This window comes from Otolemur garnettii, unplaced genomic scaffold, assembly GCF_000181295.1.
Source record: "Otolemur garnettii isolate 467f Iridium unplaced genomic scaffold, OtoGar3 scaffold00022, whole genome shotgun sequence".
Taxonomy (NCBI): Eukaryota; Metazoa; Chordata; class Mammalia; order Primates; family Galagidae; genus Otolemur; species Otolemur garnettii.
In genome coordinates, this window is record NW_003852417.1 from 7,109,561 (window position 1) to 7,126,478 (window position 16,918).

Here is a 16,918-nt window from a genome sequence, read left to right on the forward strand (position 1 = left end):
TAGTAAATGTGATTTCAATGTGAATTATTGCTTTTTACTTTCTACCTCTATGTTTGGGTTTTGATTATCTGTGGTTTTAGGATATGTTGTGTGTGTGTACATGTTAGTTGGAAAACCACCTCAAATACTTTATGGATTAGGTAAGAATAAGATAGTTTATAAACCAGGTTTCCTGTTGCCTACTAAAATGACCATTTCTTTCCTCATTCATAAAGCTAGAACATAAGAAAAATCATGCCCTGTTAAACTGAGCAAGGGCCCCTGGCCTCTCCAAGCAGTCCTTCATCTGAGAGCAGAAACTATGAGAGAGGCATCACAGAAATTGGCTGAACTTTCTGTCCCATAAAAGCTGTCCCAAAGCTCCCCTGAGATCAACAAGGCAGGCCTGCCTCCTATAGTGGGGTGTACAGGTTATATTTTACAAATACAGCCACAGTCACGTCTTTCCTTCCACCTGCACTTCTTCTAGCTTGAGTTTGACATTCTTCCCACAGAGAGGTAAGGTCTTTTTTCCCTTCCCCTGAATGTGGGCAAGTTGATGACTATGGTGGAAGTGATACTATATGACTTCTGAGGCTAGATCATAAAGGTGATGCAGTTTCTGCCTAGCTCCTTTTGGGAGAACTGCTCTTAAAAACCCAGCCACCATATTGTGAGGAAGCTCAAGTATCCACATGGATGCAACACACCCAATAGCCTTTGCTGAAGTTCTAGCCAATAGCCATCTTCAACCACAAGACAAGTGAGTGACAACCCCTCAGATAACTCTAGCTTCCAGGTGTCAAGCCACTCCAGCCTTCCCGTCTTCCTAGGAAAGGTCCAGGTAACATGAATCAAAAATAGTCCTTCCTGTTATTACCTGGTTTTATAAACCATAGGATCCCTGGGTTGTTGTTTGACAATCTTAAATTCATGGTATTTTGTAGGGGAAGGACACAAAATAAATCAGGTAAGTGGTTCAAATCAGAATTTGGTAACCCTAAAGAAGTCATTTAACTACTGTGGTTCTCATGATTATCATTTGCAAATGGGACTAATATCTGCCTCACAGGGTTTTGTCCAGGGTTATATAAAATTTTGTGCAGAAACAAGTTTGATTATTATAAAGAAACACAATTCAAATAGGAAGGACTATTATTTTAAATTACAGAAGTGTCTTGAGCAAGTCCAAGGTAAACTTAGTATACTATGTGGTCCCAGGTGACAATGTGTGGTAGGATCCATGGAGCAAGTACTTCAACTTTAGCTTTTAATTGGTGATAAATAATCCAGAAAGGAGGTTAAAATGTATGTAAGACAGATTTGATGTTGTGCTTCTATTAAGTAGAGTTGTTTTGAGTGTTAAATAGTATAATACATGCATATTAAGGTTGAAATACAATCTTATTTCTGTGAAAAGTATTTTTTTTATTAAATCATAGCTGTGTACATTAATGCAATCATGGGGGTACAATGTGCTGGTTTTATATACAATTTGAAATGTTTTCATCAAACTGGTTAACATAGCCTTCCTGGCATTTTCTTAGTTATTGTGTTTAGACATTTATATACTACACAGTAAATTTCTCATGTACCTTTGTAAGATGCATTGTAGGTGTGATCCCACCAATTACTCTCCCTCCACCCATCCTTCCCCTCCCCTCCCTCTCCCCTTTCCCCTTCTTCTTGGGCTATAATTGGGTTATAACTTTTATAAGAAAGTTATAAATTGGTTTCATAGTAGGGCTGAAGACATTGGATACTTTTTCTTTCATTCCTGAGATACTTTGCTAAGAAAAGTATTACTTTTGAAGAAAGTATCCCAAGAAGGATTTTTTTCAGGATGAATCAAGCCCCTTTCTCCCTCCTTCCCCCTCTCCCTCCAATCTCTCTCTCTCTATCCCCCCCACTTTCTCTTTTTTCTCCTTCCCTTTTTACCTCTGCCACTTTCCCCAACCCCACCCTCCCTCTCTTCCTCTCCATCTCCCTATGCAGTTCTCTATAATTTTGAGTTGACATCAGCCTCTATGATGAGCTTTCCTCTATGCAAACTCAGCATCTGTTTATGGAACGCCATCTCTAACGTCAACAATTTCACATGCATCATTGCTCCTTTAATCCAGGTGATATCAAATGATGTAACAATCATGGTATCCATTTTACAGATGAGGACAGTGAGGCTCAGAGAAATTCATGGTCTTAGGCAGGATTCATTATCAAAGACTAGCAAAGCTGGGATTGAAGTCTAATTCTTCTGACTCTAATGCTTTCCATTCCATTCCAGCTGGGCTGAGGACACTTTTCTCTTAATCTAACTCCTACTGAGATGATGCCATACTACTTTAAATAACTCCAATTAACCCCTCACCCTGTAATGGGGACTGAGTTGGCATGAGTTGATTTATAAAAGCTAGGCTCATTTAGAACCAAGACATTGGATGCACGATGTTAACATACTGTTGATTATCAGCACCATCAAATGATAGGGGCCCTTTTCATGATAGGGGCCATCAGTGCACTCAGGTGAAATGGAGAGACTAGAACTCAAAGCTAGGTCCCTTCACCAGATTATACCCCTTCCCCCAAGAAGAAAGAAGTGATAGATGCTAGAGAAGAGTTCAAAGCCCATGTTACTGATGTCAGGCACAAAATAAACCTTGCTAATGTTGTTATGTCTGCCTGGGTTATTTTCCCCCCTTACTGGGAAGAGAAATAACAAGCTCTTGAAATGCAAATTCCCATTGACTCTGAAGTCATGAACATATAAAAACAGTGTGCATCTGTGACATTTACAATCCCGAAATTCATGTCAGAGAATAAATCCAGCATCACCTACAATCACTGAATATGGAGTATCCATTCATCTCCACCCATGTGTTGGGGGGAGGTACACCTCAGAAGTGAGAATATTCAGAAAATGCTGTGAGGCGTGCACGCTGGAGGCAAACACCCTCAGCAACTCAGCCTGGAGACATCTGCAAATGCACGGAAAATAATGGGACCGGAGACACCAGTGGGAAGGCGATAACAGAACAACTGGGAGCAGCCCAGCCCTGCTGCTTGTCAGCCTCTGCCTGGGACAGGCACGCTTGGCGCTGCCTACAGGCCCAGGAGTGTGGGCTGAGCTCAGCAGATGCAATGCCACGTCCGGGAGCAGCGCGTGCATCGCTCAGCTTGAACTGCTCCCCATTAAATCAAATAAGGCTCCTGCTGCTGACGTCAGGCTGCTTAGCTGCTCCTGCCACAAAGGGACAATTTATTGAAGAGCTAAAAATGTTCACCTCCGGGAGGCTGACAGGCAAGGACTTGAGGCAACGCTTCCCTGGCCACCCCCCATCCTGAAGAGACATCTGCCGGCTCTGCTGATTGGCACCCTTCCTGCCTTAGTCATCCCACCAGGCCTTGCTAAAAACTCCACGTACAGGTTTATTCCTGCCGCTGGAGCCCGTTGTGTGGAGGGGCTATTTGCAGGGTGCCGGCTGTAAGAGCTTCCTGCCGGTCCCCTCTCAGGCTCTGTCTGTCTCTCTCTGAAGAGGAGGGGGGAGAGGGAAGGTGAAGAACGTTCGTGGCTGGAAACCAATGCCTACCTTAAAAGCATCCTTGTTTTACTTTTGAATCTACATCGAGCGTACAGATAGAACAGAGAAGATGCTGAAGCTTGGAAGGAAACATTTCTCTAGTAATAGTTTTGCAATTAAAAGTTGAGAAAAAGGTGCCCAAATATTCCCTCTGCTCTCCCTTCACAAGTAACCTCTGAATTACTGTGGAGGAAACTGATCTGCACGGCCTGCTCTGTACCATTCACTTCATTCGCATATTGAATTATGCACACAATTATTTTCTGCTTTTAAAGGGCACCTTTTCACCCCATGTAGAAGCTTCTGGAAGCCTGATGTTGTTCACCCCCTGTGGCTCCCCCAGGGCTTGAACAGGCACACAGTCCCATTCTGGAATTCCTAACTCATTTAAGACTCAAAAAACTCTGTGGAACGAGTTGCAATTCTTATTTGACACATGATAAATCTGAGGCTTCTGGAGCCCAAGGTGCTGCAGCAAGGACGTGTCTCCAGAGCTGGGATCTGGCAGGCTCTGCAGCTCATGCCCCTCATTGCCTTCACCTCGAGGGACCACTGCAAATACAGCGCTGCCCAAGCAAGGGGAGTTCTGCTCCTGAGGCCCTTAGAGTTTCACCGAAAAGTCAATTGCACATGAAACTTGGAACAAACACAGACAGCACAGCCACGAGGGTGAGACTGTGGGCTAGGCCACTGGATCGCCTCTCCATCTGGGGGCCTCTGCTGCCCTGGGGGCCACACAGAGTGAGTCTGCTCCCCTGCAGCCCTTATCGGGTTTGCAAGTGGTGGTCAGATCTGTCCAATTGCTCCCTGACAAGTGGTTGTGTCGTCCAGGACCTCGGCTCCAGGCCCACCCAAGGTCCCTCTGCAATACCCATGCACACGAGTGTCCGAAGACAACACACAGTCCATGAACTGTGTAGTCTGGCTGCGTCCCAGGAAGCCCCTCAGCTCCCCAGCTCCCGTTGCCCGATTGTGGCTGCCTTGGCAAACCGGTATACACTGAGGTGGTTTCCAGACTTATCCCAGGAAAACCTGTTGTGAACCAAAGTGTCAAAATCATGGCTGTCCTCTGTCCATACCCACCTCCCAACCTATTACAGAAAATACAGCTAAAGGGATGACTTCTGTGTTTGTCTTGTTTTATTACTATTGACTTCAGTAGGATTCCATTCACAAAATGTTTATTGAGCAACTGCCGTGTGTGAGGCACTTTTGTGTTCCTGAGATTTGTGTCTAGCGCATGAGTGCTTTGAAGGATCAGGGTCAGTGGCCAGCTTTCCACAATTAGAAGGCCACAGCAATCCACCATGGCCTTGAGATAAGAGCTGACAGCTCACAGAGTGCCTGTCTCTACTGTAGCGCACCTGGCTTAGAGCCTCCTGGAGGTGCTACCGTCTCTCTGGAGGTTAAGCTATTCAGGCGTAGCTGTGTATGGAGATAATCCCTGCATAGAAAATGGATTAATGACAAGAGCTACAGTCTGCATCATATTTTTAATTTGGGCAAGAAACTTCCTCCATAACCTAATCTCAGAGGAGCAGGTACACACCTCAGGGGCTAAGGTGGCAATGAGTAGACTGCCGGTGTTACTGGGTGCTGGCGCTTTTATTGCTAATTTTTATTGGTTATTTGGTCACGAGATTTTGAATGGTTTGTCTTTAACCCTATTTCCTCTAAACTCTGTGATTTTCTATTATGCAATGGTAAAGACCCCAAGTATGTTGAAAGCCACACATACACTGTTCTAATGAGCGTGAATAGGGGTGTGTGTGTGTGTGTGCGTGTGCGTGTGCACCCGCCTGCACATGTGTCTTCATGCTCAGCCTACAGACGGTGATTTATAAATGGAAGCTTCTGTTATGGGTTCATCTCCACCCTGCACTTGGCGCTCTAGTGGCAACGTGACTGCTGTGAGACCCGGACAGACTAGCTGTGGCGGCTGGTCCGGCTGCTGAATGAACAGGAACACCTAGGTCCTGGATCACCTCTGCCTGGACTGGGCCAACCCATGTCCCATCATCACCAGCTCCTGCCTTCCTACTGCTGCCCCCATTCTCACTGTGAAAACATGATGGGATTTTACTCCAAACCTCAAAATGGGGCCCCCTGATCAAGAGAAAAGCAAATTCTCATGCTTGACCTAGGGGATCAGAAATTCTGGGGCAAGGGCCCAGCCCTCTGAGCTGTAATAGGCCCCTCCCCAGGGATTCTGATCCAACTATACAGTGAACACTTTCTCTGAGACGCCCTCATTTGGAGACAACAGCTGTTCACTTATACAGGTTCCATTCTCTCATTTGGCAAATATTTACCGAGTATCTGTGATGAACTATTACCTGTTCCTCATGCTGAGAATGAACACAGCAGAGAAACATCTCTCCCACCCCCAATCAATAGAAAGTGACATCAAAGGCTTCGAACTCTGGCGCTAACCCACTCTGCTCCCAGCCCCAACCGTGCTACTCACCAGTTGTGCAACCTGAGGCAAGTTATTTAAATGTCTGTGCTTCCGGTCCCCCAGCCCATGAGGGGATCCTATAGGGCCCTATTTCAGAGTTTTGGGGAGGATTAAATGGGCTACATTGTCCAGCACCACGCCTAGGACCCAGGAAGCACTTAAAATGTCAGTTAGATATTTAAGGATGGCAATGGTGGCCTTTTGGAGTTAAATCTGATTTCAGAATAAAATATGATGCACATCTTCTATAAGTCCAGGAGAGAATTTCACAATGATGTACTAAAAGGCAGGCTCTAGATAAAGATCATTTGAAAAAGGGCGGCACCTGTGGCTCAAGGAGTAGGGCACTAGGGGGCAGTGGGTTCAAACGCGGCCCCAGCCAAAAACCACAAAGAGAGAGGGAGAGAGAGAATTTTAAAAGAAAACGAAATAAAATTACAACATCCACAGTCAGATTCAGATGGGTGAGGGCTGTCTGGGACTGCCCACCTTGAGGCCAGGAGGGGCTGTGAGAGAAGAGAGGTGGCAGATGAGTGAGGCCTGCCCTACCTCATGGGAACACAGCTGCTGGAAGAAGCCCCAGCACCTTCCTCTGTGGCCAGGCCCAGCAGGAAGCCCCGCAGCATGGGCATCAGTGGGGCTGTCCATGGCAGGAGAGGGGAGGATGACTCATCCGTGATGTGCTCAGGTACAGAGCAGGGCTGCACGCCACTTGCCATGGACAGGGTGACATGCCTCTCAGACCTGTTAAACAGCTTTCTTCTTGCTGACTAGTAATAGAACCTGCGTGTAACTTCTCTTGTGCAGGGACGGTCTGTCTGTCCCTCCAGAAGGGCCCTGCTAGTGGCCCCCTATAATATCCCTTGTCATTGTGTGCATTTAGGAACCATGAGCTGTCTCCACGCACCCCGAAACCAGTCACGTGCATAAGGAAACCAACTGTTCTGTGTAGCCCTGGAGGGCAGAGCTGTGACAGGTGGGGAGGAGTCCCTGGGAGGCAGGATTGTACACAAGAAAACATTTCTAGAGATGGAGGCTGTGCAGCCCGCTTCCCGCACAGGTGTCCTCAGAAGGCTGAGCAGCCTGCTACCCGGGAAACTTCTCAGAGAGGACTGGCTAGAAGACATCAGAGGCCCCTTCCTGGACTCTGGCTAATGGATTCCTTGGGCTAAACCTATCAAGGAAATTTCCCCCTTTCTGTTCAGCAAAGGTGGCTCTAAGACCCACCTGTACTCATTACCTCGCATTTATATAGTGTGCAAAGTACACAGAGATTGCTGGAAATGTTGAGAAGCATAATTATCACATTGCTCCACGAGTGAATTAGGAGCAAACAATTCATTTCCTGGGTCTCCTGTTGAGTGTAAGACAGCAGGCTCTCATCAGGAGGAACCTGGCAGACTTTACTTGGGGCCTAAAGATAGGCTAAATACCTATCTTTGGGTATTTAGCCTAGGTTGTGGGAAAGAAAGAAAAAAAGCTGAGGCGAAAGCGTGTGTTTCCAGGTACCCAGCTCTGTGCGGAGGGTAAGAGGGATGTGGAGAGCCCCACACACGCTCCCTGCACCCCTGGGAACCAGGCTGAAGAAAGGAAATTAACACAGGAGACAGTGAGAGCCATTGACTACTCAGCTGAGCGCCCCAGCGTGGGTGTGACCAGAGACGACTTTGATTTGTTAGTAAACACTTACTGCACAGCTGTTCCCTGCATGGCGCCATATGCTAGGGACCAAAGGGAAGCCAGAGTCGTCCCTGCCACATGGAGTGCAGGAGACAGAGTTGCCAGTGATTGCCGTGGGCCTCTGCCCCAAAAACGTAGGTGGGGGGAAAGGCAACAAGCAGGCCCCAGACCGACTCTGGGATGGATGGCAAAGCTTCCATAAGGGGGAGGGCTTTACCTGAAATTGGGAGAACAAAAAGAGAAACCAAGACGTAAAGGAGGGCATTCTGGGCGTCGGGCAACACCTGCGTGAAGTCCAGGGGTGGAGGTGTGCTCGGGTGAGAGTGGACTAGAGTAATGTGACGAAAACTAAATAGACAAGAACGTTACAGATGGTTTGTGCAAGATGAACTTGGGAACGAAATTTTATGTGTTATCAAGCTGGCTAATATTAGAAGGGAATTATTTATAAGATTTTAAAAATTGAACATTAATATCAAAAGTACACTGATGCAAAAGTAGAATTTGGTTCCCTATGTTAAACAATAGGAAACTGTGAAATTTCTTTACTTTTTAGACAACTGGCATAGGAAACAAAGATTCTGTGTTTTCCAAGATAATTTCCTAAGCTTTATTAGCTTTTGATCACTGAAGAAAACTGAGTCCTCTTAATAGAGCTAAGGTTTTTCTAAAAGTATGTAACTTTCTGTATTTGCCTCTGAAGTCTTTTTAATCATTACTCTGGTTAAATGAATGGCCATTGCTATGGTTTGAGTGTGTCCCCCAAAGTTTAACATGCTAGAAAGTTAATCTCCAGCACATCAACATGAAAGGTGGGAACTTTAAGAGGTGATTAGGTTACAGGGGCTCTTATAATCCATTAAAAATTCATGAATGGATTAATGCTTGTGCACAAGAGTTAGTTCCTGATAAAAATTTGGCCCTCTTTCCTCACCCCGCCCCCACATGCTCTCTCACCCTTCCACCTTTGACCATGGCATGATGCAGCAAGAAGGCTCCCACTGGATGTGGGCCCCTTGAACTTGGACCTTCCTGCCTCCAGAACTATGAGAAATAAATCTCTGTTCTTTACAGATTACCTAATCTCAGGTATTCTATTGTAGCTGCACAAAACAGACTAAGACAATTGTTATTTCAGTGAGCTGTGATCCTGTTTTGATCAATGGTTTTAATCAATGGTTTTTTTGATATTTGTGATAAATTTCCCAAAATAAAATAAAATTATAAATTAAGCCCTTTTCTTTATCTTCAGTTAACTTTGGGATTTTCCAGATGGGTTCTTGGACCATCTCAAAAGCTTATTTCTCCTTATAATGAAACTAATTGAACTTACTGATATATTAAATTATATGGGAAGTATTGCCAAATAATAAGTAATGGTAAATCCTCTTTGAGTTATATTCATATGAATGTATTAATTAATATGTATTCTAAAAGCTGTATGAAATTCTTAGAAATCTGATTATACCATTGGACTGGATAAGAATTCCCAGATCTCTATTAAAGAAACTGATTGGCAGATAAAACTGCTAACCCAACATTAAGCGAAACAAGAATTAATTGAATACCAAAAAAAAAAAAAAAAAATGCTATGGTAGATTTCCATGCTAAGTTAGCAAGTACTGAAATTGTCAAGATATATGCAACTTGAACAAACTACATAAATTAATCCAAGTCAAATTACTTATGATGACCTATTGATAAGCACTGCTAAGCAGCTGAATTAGGAAAATAGAACTGGCATGTAAGAGTATGTAAGTTCAAGGTTAGGAGTAGACACATGAAGAGCCTGGACAGCCACTCAGGTCCTTCCTGAGTCTCTGAGCATCCTTTAATATTATCAGGACTTCTCTCCTCTGTCATCATGAAATCATTGTCCTCTTTCTATTTTTCCTGTGTTTCCTTTCTTTTTATACATGGTAAAATAATGCAATAATTAAGAATTCATAATCAATAGCATCCACAGGGAACTTAATTAAACACTGGATGCGTTATGCTAAACTTAAATTCTTACATGTTCTTAGAAGTTCTCTGGTCCACCCTGTAACAAATTTCACTGATATTCCATGTATGACTATTGTTCAGTTCACACATCTGGTCCTTTCTAAAGAGTTTGTTCTTAGATTCATGACTAAGGAGACGTGTTTAAATCCAAGCACAGGAAAAACCTACAGTGAGGGTTTTGAAGTTAAATTAGGCCAGCAATCGAATAAACGCAAGGAAAGATAATCAAACAGTTTGTAGACAAATTTATAATTCCAATTCCTTCATTGTCCATATCCTTCAAATATGCCGTGATTCAATAAATTACCCTATAGAATGAAGAGGAATTTCCCAGCAGGCACCAATCCTGCCGAATAGGCATCTTTGGTCAGGATGTTCCTTCCCTGGCTTGGCATAAACAGAAATGAAGTAATGATTGGAAAACTGTCTCCAACATTAGTTGCTATAGCTAACTCTACTGAAAAAGCTATAGTTGCCCACCCAGCAAACTTCTAAAGTTGTTTTAGATAACAACTTTGGTAAAATAAATAAATAAATAAATAAATACTAAATGATGGCTTTTCACTATCCGTTGGCTGAACTAGTTGGGAAGTGTTTGTGTGAGAGCTCACACCTCCCACTAAACGTAGATAAATATATCTGATATGACCTAAACTCAGTTGTAAGAAATCAACAAACAAGTTCCTTGGCTAAAATAAATAGATTCTTCTCACTCATTTTTGATATGTCCAATTTTGATTAGTTTGATTCCTGGGAGCTCCTGTTAGGGAGGTTACTTCAGTCTCTCAGTATTACTTTTCTGATAGTCATTATAACAGTCTTCTTGGTCGACTATATCCTCTCAAGAGTCTTAAATGCTCATATACAGCCAGCTGTTACATGTCAAATGTCCTCACTATAGTTAGAATAACACAGACATGAAGAGAACTAAAGAAATAGCCAGATGACTATTCTAGATGACTGGTCAGATAATGTCAAGAATTGTAAATTCCATACAACCAAACAAGTCCATTATAATGGTGAACAGAGAATGGTGTCAGTCACCAAGTTGTTGGTCAATCTCTCAAAACTGAGAGTCTAACCAAAAAAGAAATTGTTAAATTGTATGTGTCCTAAAGCTGTCTCTATACTCTGAATTCATGAGCAGCAAACTTCAACCTAGAACTTAGAGTGTATTTTTTAACAAGGAGTTGAGCCTCAGCCAATTGCAGAGCTGAACTCCAGACAGAGGATCCCAGCTATTCAGATTCTTTCTATATAAGGCAAATAACCAAGTTGTAACCTCCTTTTTCTGTCTGTAAATACTATCTGTTTCTATACCTTTACCTCCTTTTTCTGTCTGTAAATACTATCTCCCATGTTGTTGAGTGGAGCTCTCTGAACCTCTCTTGTGCCGAGTGCTACATGATTCATGAATTGTTTTTCTCTTGAATAAACTCTGGTAAGTTAAATTTGCCAATAGTTTTTCTTTAACACTTACAACTAGATATTGCCTGCTTCAGACAGTAATAAAAGGGTCTGTGAGTTCTCTTTTTAGCAAGAAAAGTGTTTTCTTCCAAGCAGAAAGCCAGTCTGTATACAGTCGATATATAGTTGGTTTATAGTTAAGGGTATCACAAAGAGTAGAACACGTCTCCTTTTACTTCCAACTTCCTCCCCCAATAAGAATAATCTTTACAGAAGCAAAGGCAGACAGGAAAACAGATAAACAGAACTGAGACCCACATTAAGACAGGAGAATACAAGAGCCACCATTGGCTAAAGAATAGTTTCTAGGCTCACACAGGATGCACACCAAGATACTGAAGGAAATTGCCGAGTTTTCAGAGCTACTGCGGGTATGAAAAATGGAGAACGACTTCCAAAAGTGGAGACAGGCAAAAATTCAGACACCCCAGCCCAGTTAGCTTGATATCAATCCCTGGCAAAAATCTACAAATGATGATTAGCCAGATGGTACAATGAGATGGTCCGTGATGCAGACGTTGCCTGACTCACTTCAGAAACGTGCTACAGGAAGATAAGATACATTCTTGAGCAAGATGTGGAGGGATGAGCTGCACAAGGTGGTTTGAGGTGGATGTTTAGAATGAGGTACCGTCCCCTTAGAACAGTGGTTCTCAACCTTCCTAATGCCGCGATGTATTTTCATTGTGACGAAGGGGTCGCAGCCCACAAGCTGAGAACTGCTGCTTTAGAAGACTTTTCATGCAAGATACAATAGACTCTATAGCTCCTGTAGAGATAACCAGGTTCAAGAAGAGGACATTGTACAGAGGATGATTTTGTCTTAATTTTCAAACAATCAGAGCTATTCAACGATGCAATGAGATTATAAGAGAGAGCTCCATGTCACTAGACATATTCAACTAACATTCGCATTAACACCTACTAGCTTACGCTAGAAGTGAACATTCTGGAGAAGTTGGAACAGTTCCTTTCAGCTTAAGATTTTAGAATCATGTTCGTCCCATAAAGGCATGTAAGTCATGAGCCTCCTTCCCACTCCTGTCGGAAAGGAGTGAGAAGACCCAAACTCAAGGATCCACCTGACCACTTACCATGTGCATGACCTTGGGAAACTCACTCATCGCTCTAATCTTGGCTGCCTTCTACGTAAAATGAAGATGATTCTTTATAGGGATGTTGTGAGTTACGGGAACCTTGTAAGTAATAAATTAAATGAGATAATGTCCGTAAAAGCGTTTTATAAACTAAAAAGTGCTGTACTAATGTGTGTAATCATTAAGATTTTAGGAGCTTGGAAATAAGGGACTTTTGAGGCAAGTAGCATTTTGTATGGATTGCATTATTCAAAGCTGGCTCTCCGAAGCCTGCATAGAAATAAAGTGCTATGAAGCATGTCATGCCAGCCCTGGCATGCAGGGCACAGATTATTACTCAAATTCCTCATTCAGCCATAATGATTATTTTAAAGCATCAAGGCTGGGCCTAGTGTATCTGCTTAGAAGTTGGCATATTTTCATTTCGGTTTATTCCAAGTTGGAAAAATGATATATTGGGTACTCTCTAGGTCCAAGGACAGTGGATGAAATTCCCCATCTAATTAAAGAAGTTGACAGATGGAAATGAGTTTCATTAGATTATATCCCCAGCTCACTGGTGCACTTGGAGCTAGGTCGCTGGGGCTGCTCTTCAGAGGCCTGGGCCGAAAAAATGATGCTGAACGGACAGGGCTGTTTTCCTCTCTGCACCTCCCAGGCACCGCATAGACGTCGGTGGGTTGAGGTCTGCTTCTAGCTGTGATTTCTAGCTCTGCTGCGTCACTGTTCTCTGAAGAGTTCCAGCTGGAAAATGTCATTTCTGGACAACTGGGCGCGGATTCATTTACTCGCATTTACTGTGTACCTGCTACTTTCTCACATGATTCAATTCAGCACAAATTCGTTGAGCAGCTACTCTACACAGCAGGCCTTTAGAGTGGGCCCAGTCCTGCTCCGACACAAGAAGTCTGTGTCTTCCCACCCCGGCAGCGACCAGAAACCCAGTCTCCAAGTTTACTGTGGATTTATTACTGCCAGTGTCTCAGGCTCTGGCACTGCATCTGTGGACCTCGGGCGTGAGGGGCTCAAGAGTAGTATCAGACGTGGGGCTAGAGGAGACTCTTCTAATGCCCCAACCTCTCCAGCGATGGAGCAGGGAGAACAGAGAAGCAGAGGCTGCTCCCTTGACCCTCTAAGAGGTTGGCTGAAGCCGGTGATTCCTAAGGACTTTGCCAGTGCTCTACAACTTTACCAGTTTGCTGATACAGAGTAATTATAAAATAGCAGGATACCACCTAGCAAAAAATAACCAGCCTTGGGACTCTCTGAACCAGCTGAATGTCCTTGGGCAACTCCTTAGTATCTCTGATACTCTATCTTCTACTTATAAATAAGGATGAGAAGCTTTCCCTCCCATAACTGATTTAAGTCCTAGAGAAAAATATGCATTTCAAACTCCTAACAGCTATACTGAGACATAGTAGGGATTTAGTAACTCTTTGTTGGTTCCCTTGCCCCACTTCTCTGACAAGAGCTTCTTGTTTTCTTACCCCCTCCAAGAAAGTGAAGACTCCTATGTCAGAGGACCTGACAGGTAGCAGGCTGGGGAGGAAAGCACAAAGGATCTAAGAAAAGGGGGAGAGGTTCTGGTCCCCATCTCAGCCAACCAAGTGGGAGTTTCCAAGATCACTTGCAGCTGAGGACACCCAGATCCCCCAGCTCTGCCCTACCCCCCCCCCCCACACACAGCTGGTGTCATTTCCACATGGCTCAGAGGAATCAGGACATCTTTCTTCTGAATTTAAGAGCATACGATGTCCTGCCAGGGCTCCAGAAAGCAAAGCCACCAACTTCTGAGCCAACTTGTGTTCCAGACACTGCATTTTACAGCACCGTATTTACAGGGCTCTGCATTTTCCAGACACGGTAAATCTTCTTTCCTCTTCCTGCAGAAGGAATTGCCGTACATGCATAAAACTGACTGTTGAAAAGTTTCAGCCCGTTTCTCTGTTTCCTTTCCCCTGTGTAAGCATTCCTACAGAGCCGGGCTCGGTTGCCCAGATGGTCTATGAGAAGAAATCAACATCTCATCACCGGGTGTTTCTCGGTGCCAAGACACACAGAAGGTTTATGTTTCACGATGGAAAGGTAAGTATTTAGAACGAGATAGAACTGGGGTTATAAAAGCTCCTTTTATTTTATACTCTTTTTCACAGTGGTGGGTTTTATTCTGAATCTCACTAGACACTTGACAGGCATCAAAAGCAACCATTTCCTGCCCCCAAAACATTGCCTTCTGAGCTTTTTTGTATTTTTTTTTGTCATTGTTTCTTTGAACTGAACCTGCCTTGGTGAGAGAAGGCTGTTCGCCATGGGAAGGCAATGATGCTGACAAAGATGACATTGTTTGCACTGCAACCAGGGAGAGTCTATCTGTGGGGTGCTGGACTCCACCATCCAAGGCCTCTTCCGGAAAGCCTTGGATGGGAGGCTGGGAAGCTGGGAACTCTCTGATAGGGAAGGGAATGGTTTTCAGGCATAGGGGTATGGAGATGGATTTGCAAAGTTTGTTTTTGTTTTCCTTTGTGTGAAAAGCTGTCGTAGACTGGTCAGGCTGCTGTAACACAATATCTGAGTATGGGTCATTTATAAACAACAAAAGTTATCGTTCACATTTCTGGAGATTGGCAAATCTAAGATCAACATGCCAGCAAATTAGGTGTTTGGCGAGGGCCTACTCTTCATAGATGAATCCTTTTTGCTGTGTCCTCACCTGTCAGGAGGGGTGAGAAAGATTCTTCAGCCTCTTTTATAAGGGCACTAATCCCATTCATGAGGGCTCCATCCTCATGACCTAATCACCTCCCAAAGTCCCCTCCTCTTAACACTATCATCTTTGGGGTTAGGTTTCAATAGATGAACATTGGGGTGGGGGCCATAAACATTCGGCCCACAGTGAAAGCTAACCTGGCCTGTGCCACAGAGTTCACGTCTACACTTCATGGTTATCAGTCTACACACAGGCTCTGTGCCAAGCACAACCTTTACTAAATGCAATTTTGGGTGTCTCCATGTTTTAAATGCAGCCACCTATACCACCCATACAAAGGCTCCTACTCAGTATTTCTTAACCTTTGGGGATGTTTAAGAGTTCATAGAAAACCATGAGCATCTTTCCTCCTGTCTGTCTTTCTCTCTGTTTGTCTCTCTTTCTCTTGCACACAGACACACATACACCCCAGAGGCAGAATAATTTTGCATGAAATTTCGTGGATTTCTTGAACCCCCTGAAACCCATCCATACAAATCAGAGAGTCAGTGGATGCCCTGGTTAAGGACTTTGCTCTAATTTGTGCTCAACTGGGGAAATCACTTCCAAAGTGATCCCCCCAGTGTAAGCTGCCTGGGAGCAAGTTGGCATTATGCTCATCTCTGTGTCCCCCACAGCCTCCAGCCCAGCACTGGGTGGTGATGACAGACAGATTCCAAGCCTAAGTCAGCATATGCCTAGAACCCACCAGATGACTTTGCTCAATTTATTAGCTGTCAGTGATTCTACCCACTGAATAAAGAGTGCAGACCACAGTGCACCTTAAGAGGAAGACTCACTGTCAGCCTTCCAACCCAGAAGAACACTCACAAGCACAGCCTGGCTCAGACCCCCTGTGGCTCCCAGCCCTGCTCGCATCGTCACATGGCCCATCACCCAGCCTGTGCTGACTGGACCACTCGTCAATGCTCAGAATCCCCCTTCAGTTAAGTCTTAAGATACTAATCAGGCACAATCGGAACTGGCCACAAAAGGCAGGTGCCTTTTATTTGTTTTCTGGCAGACACAAAATATCATAAAAAGCTGCATCAGGCTATCTTTAGCCCTAGAGAGAAGAGCTGGTGTGCTGTGTCACTTGGAGAAGTCAAAGTCCTGTCCTATGAACTGGGGAAGGTGAGGACGGGGGAGGGCCAAGGAACCTAATTGAAAGAGGAAGGGTCTGGACTAGGAATGCCTGGTTTGCATTCCCAGGGATGCTGCTTATGAACTAGGAGGCCCTGGCTGGCCGTGTCACTTAACTTCTCTCACCTCTGTGTCCCATCTGTAAACTGAGGATAATAATTTTTACCTCACATTGTTGTTCTGGAAATCCAAGGCTGAGAATGTGCCTCGTACACTACAGCGTATGTTTATAAGAGGAGCATGAATAATCCTACTGCTAGTTCTGAGCTCTGGCGACTCTGCGCACCTGGAGACAGTAGGGACAGTGCCCGTGGGAAGCAAGGGCAACTTCTCTGCCCTGCCAGTCCATCCCCTGAGCTGAGGGGCCAGAGCAACAGCACTAATTCTAGTGACCTTGGTCCCCTGGGATGGGCCAGCTCAAGGCCTCCTGGACCAGGAGTCCAGGAGGAGGCAGCAATTGCCCCTCTGTAAACTCTCTGGCCTCCAGGGCTCCCACACCTCTGTGAGCAGACAGAGACAGCTCAGGAGCCTGGGGTGGAAGGGAGCAGGCTGTGGGATGCTGTTGCCATGGCAACTCCTGCAGGTGTTCCTGAAAGGAAGGACAAGCCAAGGGGCTAGGGTTGCTTTTCTCTCCCTTTCAGCAAGTCTAAAAGTGAGAGAGGGCACAGGGTGAGAGAGGCCTCCTGATGTCAGCAGGCACAAAGGCCCCTGCCTGGGTCACACAGCGAGTGAACGGCAGAGCTGAGACGCCGCCCAACTCTGT